Source organism: Corvus brachyrhynchos, unplaced genomic scaffold (assembly GCF_000691975.1).
Source record: "Corvus brachyrhynchos isolate BGI_N302 unplaced genomic scaffold, ASM69197v1 scaffold150, whole genome shotgun sequence".
Taxonomy (NCBI): domain Eukaryota; kingdom Metazoa; phylum Chordata; class Aves; order Passeriformes; family Corvidae; genus Corvus; species Corvus brachyrhynchos.
Genome location: NW_008236162.1, coordinates 273,518 through 279,232, shown reverse-complemented (window position 1 = coordinate 279,232; position 5,715 = coordinate 273,518). Strand labels below are relative to the sequence as shown.

General features: G+C 47.1%; 1 protein-coding gene and 1 long non-coding RNA gene across 2 annotated transcripts in view; both read left to right on the top strand.

The window, feature by feature from the left end:
- The window catches only part of LOC108446055, a 4,574-nt gene extending 1,767 nt beyond the window's left edge, over positions 1 to 2,807 (top strand). The window contains exon 3 of the long non-coding RNA XR_001861165.1: positions 1,839 to 2,807. This is a non-coding gene — a long non-coding RNA (uncharacterized LOC108446055). The remainder of the gene's footprint in view (positions 1 to 1,838) is intronic.
- Positions 1 to 5,715, top strand: part of LOC103614812 (leucine-rich repeat transmembrane neuronal protein 4) — a 199,492-nt gene that overhangs the window by 129,855 nt on the left and 63,922 nt on the right.

The following is a 5,715-nucleotide window of genomic DNA, read 5'->3' as shown; positions in this document are numbered from 1 at the left end:
GAAAAGCCAAGTGGCAGCTTTGGCTGGGGGAGCTGGGCTGCAAAACTCAGCTGAGCTCCTAAAAATTTGTCTTTTTTTTGGACAGCAAGGAACAGATTCTGATTATTCCCAACCCCACAGGATCCAGGTCCCCCAAGCCGTTGTTTTTGTTCTGACAGGACCTGATTATCATGTTTTTAATGCCGTTCTTATACTCCTAATCCATATATCTTTATAAAAACCCCAAAACATGTAATTATTTTTATCACAAAACAGAGGTAATGACTAAATATCCCCCGTTTGACTTAATTTGACCTCGGCAGAACCAAAATTTAAAGTTCCCCTGCAAGTATTTGGATGTGACAAGTCCCTGCGAGGCTCCTCCTCAGTCCCAGCTGCCTTTTTGGAGACACAAAAGAAGTTTAGGAGGAATATTTTTGATTATTTGAAGTGCCGAGTCCCAGTCTGGGTCACGCCCTGTGTAAATATTTGCATGGAAACACTTTCCGAGTATCTGCAACCTCCCAGTTTTAAGGGGTTCCAGCTTCCATCTGCACAGAAAACAGGGAAGATGTTCTGGGAAGAAAAATTTTGGCAGGCTCCAAAAAAAAAAAAAAAAATCGGGGGTGTGTAGATGGGGATAAAGAACATTAAATCATTGGAGCATTACAAAATATTCTTTTCCAGGGGAATTATTGGGTCTAAAATGGAAAAGCAAATCCAATGCTTAATTTCCCTCTCCTATTAGTGCATCAACCCCTTTGCAGCTGTTTATTTCCCAAGAATAAAAATGAATGATGTCTTCGAATACCAGATGGGGACATAAAGCATCCTATTTATTAGAAAAGTCACTATTAATTGAATAATACAAATGATTAATAATTGTCCAGCTCTCCACATTAGAATTCCTATTCCAGCTCATTGATTTTGTTCTGTGGTGGGGTTGTTGTTGGGTTTTTTTAAGTGCCCACCTCGAATCATTAAAATTAAAATTAACATTGTCATTATTAACTTGTAGCTATTAGAGCTGCTGCTAATGCTTGTTTTTTATATTCCCTGAAAATACTTCAGGCAGCGTTGCTGTCTAGACATTACCATTTTCTATTCCACCCCAAATTGTTCCCAGTGTGGTTTCTGGTTGGAACATCACGGTGGAAGAAATACCATGAAATGAAACAGAAATTTATCTGTGGAATCTTGTCAGAGCAGAATTCACTCAGCTGGCATGGCCAGCGTGGATTTGCCTCTAAATTACATTTTCTTTCTTACTTTTTGGGACCATAAAGCTCTGACATGTGCAGCACTGGTCGAATTCAGGCATTTGGGTTCTTTTTATGAGAAAAAAGGCAAAAAAATAAAAATCTCGACCTCAATCAGAGCACTGAGATGAAATTCTGAGTGCTTTCCATGCTGATTGGGATTATTTCAGTCCTTTTTATGCCCTTTGTGAGGTGTCTGGTTGTTGCACATGAGCTGAACAAGGAGGAGGCTCCTTTACTGCAGTGTCCACAGGAGAGCCCTGAGTTCCTTCAGCTGGGGGAAAACATCCCAGAAAAAGTAACCCATGGGTTGTGCAAACGGTATTTTCTCGTTTGCCACCAGCAGCCAGGCTTGGGGCGGTGGGGGACTGTGGGGGTTTTTTTGGGGGGCTTGGGTTTGTTGTTCAAACACCGTGTCCATCCCTGAGCCCGATCCTGGGGCTCTCCTGTGACCACCAGAGATTTTTGGATCAATGCTCTGTGGGCAGCAAAGGCTCTGCAGCTCCTTGGCTCCAGGCAGGGCTGTGGAGGGTGGGCAGAGCCAACTGCATGGGTTTTAGCAGCATCCAGACAATTTATTTCCTCCTTTCTGTTCTTTAGGTCGGCCTTAAGGACACTCCAGACACGTGAAGGTCATTGGGTTTGGCAGCAAACCCCTGAAAATGGCAAAAAATTGCAAAAAATTGCAAAAAAACCATCGTAGGGACTATGAGAGGAAGCAGGCGATGTCTTCCTGTAATTATCTGCTTGTCAGACCCACCCATCCCTCTTTTCTTCACCCCTCTGCCCCTACATGCAGGGCACTTCCAGCTCCATTGTTTTTAAAGCCACAAAAGGCAGGGAAGACTTGGATTTTGTGGGTGTTGTCTCCTGAGGAAGCTTCAAACCCCAAGTTCTTGCAGTTTACAGCCTGGTTTTGGGGGATTTGGAAGGGTTTGGCCAGGCTGGATGGGGCTTGGAGCAGCCTGGGGCAGTGGGAGGTGCCCCTGCCCGTGGCAGGGGTGGCACTGGATGGGCTTTGAGGCCCTTCCAACCCAAACCATTCCATGATTCCATGATTAAGGTTGGAAAAGAGCTCCAAGATCACCCAGGTCCAACTCTCGATAACGATTTTAACACCAGAGCCTTGATTCTTGCAGCTCCCTGAAGGGGTGGATGGGAGGAATGAAGAATTGAGGAAGGAACTGATGATTTTTCCAGGTTTTAGACTGTGATTAAACTCCTCCCTACGTACCCTAAATCCATCAGTGGGGAGGAATTTGCACTTCCAGAGGCTGATTTAAGCTTTCACTGGATTTCCTGATTCTCTGCAATGTTTGTGTCTTCTTTAACTTAATCCTCATCCCAGCTAACAGAGAAGTTTGGGGTGACAAGGCAGAATTTGGGGAGTTTAAGACACCCGGATTGAACTGCACCTCATCCAGAGTGTCCTGCAAACATCGAGGCAGCCTTGGCAATTTGGGAAGGAAAAGCAGGATCCAGTGTCTGCAGCTCTTGGAATTGAAGCTGGCCTTAAAACCCTGTAAAAACACAGCAATAAATTTCCCTGATTTATTTAAAGTGTGAAGAGGTCGGAATTTAAGTGTCTCTTTAACCAGAAAAACAAACAAGCAAACAAGCAGGGCCCAATTGCAGGTGGATTTAACATGCCTGTGGACAAGGGAATTTTTAATAGCTAATCTTCCCCTGCCAGCTCATGGGAAATATCAATCTATTAGGCAGGGTTCGAGTGCTGAATTTTTAATGCACTTTTAGTGATTAAAGTGTTCTTTTCCTCCACTGCTTGAAAGAGATCACAGTGGCTTTAAAGAGCAGTTTAAAGTCAGAACAACAATGGGGGGATTAATAACTGGAGTTGTCCATATTTCTCTCCAGGAAGGAAGGGCTGGGCCTGTTTGCATACAGGCCTTGCATTCAGAGCACTGGGGACAAGAGAAAATCCCTCATTTTGGGAGCAGCAATGAGCCAGAGCTGCTGGAGAAGGATCCTGTGGCTTTGCTGGCTCACAGCGAGTGGTTGGCCGTGGATGGGAGCTGGGAGGGGAGGCCTGGAGAGTGAGGATGGGCACAGCAGTCATGAGGATTGGTCGTGCCAATGGACATGGAGGGATGGAGTGTCGCTGTCACTGAGGGGAAAATGGGAATGTGCCGGCCCACTGATGGCAGGGAACGGGAATGTGCAGGGACAGAGGCCCAAATCCTTCCAGGAGCTGATTCCTGACTGCTATCGCAGCCAAAGCACGAAGGGCTAACAGTGCTGCCTGTGCTGGATCTCTGCACTGGTGCATTCTGTTCCTTTACCTTCCTCTTAAGGGGAAATAACCTCATTTGGCCCCAAATCCCTTTGCAAACCAGAGCCTGGCTCTCCAACCCCACTTTCCTTATAAAATTAAGTAAGGAAAATCACCCTGAGCCCTTCCTGTTCCACTTGACTTACGCAAGCAGAGACGCATTTGCTGCGTTCCTGTGCCCCAGTCCTGCCCCAGAGCCTTTCCAGCGTGTTTCGTGCTCAGCTCTCTGCAGCCCCCTCTGAAACCTCTGCATGACGTGGCCAAATCCCCATTTTAAAAGTGCTTTCAGAGCTCCTGCTCAGAACGGCCCCGGCCGCCCTAAATTTGTGTTTTAAAGAAGCTTCGGAGCCGGTGCTGGAACTTCTGTGCTCTCACTTTACTCAAGTTTGGGGTTGCTAATGGATGGGTCGTTGCAGCGCTGGCTGGCCCAGGGCAGTAATGAATTAACTGGATTTAATTGTGGGCTTTTGGGCCTGTTCTGGAGGTCAGAAATAAACAGCAGCCTGAGAGTTCTGCAATCAGGGGAGAAGCTCCAGGCAGGCACACGGAGCTGGGGTCACAGCTGAGAGGCTCAAGAAGCGGTGCCAAACCTCCTCTGCCCGCACTGACCACGTAGGAAAGGCCCAGGCAGTGAGCTGGGAGAGGGTAATTTGGTTAACGAAACATTCCTGAAGCCTCCACACCTGGGAATCTTGCAGGGATCCTCTGTTCCTCAGTGCTGGCCTCTCGGTCAGAAGATTCTCGAACACATTTTCCTCCACCTGGTTCAGTTCAAGTTAAGGTAAAAGAGGGTAAAACTCGGGGTGTCTGTAAGAATTGTCAGATATTTAAACTAAAAGAAGCTAAAATCGGAGCCCTTTCCCAGCCCAAGTGTTCAGTGAATTCTTTGTCTCGGCCTGCTGTCCAGTGACACTCCCACTTTACCTCCCTGAATAATCAGATCCGACCTGGCCCAGCTGGAGTGAACAGGTGAAGGGAATGTTCATGCCTGGGAAATCAGTAGTGGGATTTACCACAGGAATTAGGGTCTGCCTGGCCTCACTGAGGATCTTCCTAAGTCCTCTGAAATTGATGAGGAAATTCTCTGTTTGCTCCATGGTTTAATGAATTAGGAAAAGGGAGGACAAATAGAGTTATCGGACAGAATGAAGAAAATGATAGTGTAAAATATAATTAAATCTTGGAATGGCTTGGGTTGGAAGGGACCTTAAGGATCATCCAGCCCCACCTCATGTCAGGGGACACCTCCCACTATCCCAGGTTGCTCCAACCTGGCCTTGGACACTTCCAGGGATGGGGAATCCACAACTTCTCTGGGCACTTGTGGTGCTTTGGTTTAGTCTGTTGAGCAGAGGGCACAACCTTCAGACCCATCAGAAAACACAGTGATGGAAAGGGATCTTCCATCCCCAGAATTCCTTCTCATTTCCAGTTGAAACTGGGAGGGTTTTCTTCCAGCAGCTGCTGGGGCAAGAAGGGAGCTGCAGAGCCCCAGGGTCAGACCAGGGTGAGCTGGGTTTGAGTTCCTGTGGTTCCCTGCTCCTTCTGTGGATGTGGCTGATGCCAGAACTGGGAATGTGGAACCGATTTGCTCATCTGGAGCTCAACACCGACAGTGGTGACACAGCTGCAGTTTGTAAACTGCTTTTGGCATTCTGTGCTTTAAAATAAGCAACAACTGAGCAAGGAGCACTTCAATCCCAGCCTTTTGCTGGTCTCCTTTGGTGTCACTCCAAAAATTCCAGCTCCCTGGTAATTGAAATGTCACTCTGGGGCCTTGCTCTGCCAGTCAGGAGGAATGGGAGAGGCAGGGAAAGGTGATTTCCTCAGCCTCAAGGAATTCTTTCCCCTGGGGGATGCCCCGTGTCCTGCAGAGGCTGCAAGGTGACCTCAGGGAATGTTTCTCATGAGCATTTGGATGATTCCTCATTCCTTAAAGATCATTTATGAGTCCCTGGGCCCTAAGTGCCCAAACACAGCTGATGCCACCCCAGGGGACAGCGATTCACAGGATTTGTTTGTGGCAGAGCAAAAAATTGCATGGCTGTTTTCCCAAATCTGTGTGTTTTGGAGAGCTGCTCCTAAATATTGAGATAATTGGAGTAAAAACCATCCTCTACAGGAGTTTCTGCTGCAGGATTTCTGACCAACCAGAATTCCACTCCTTTCTGTAAAGGCACTGGAATT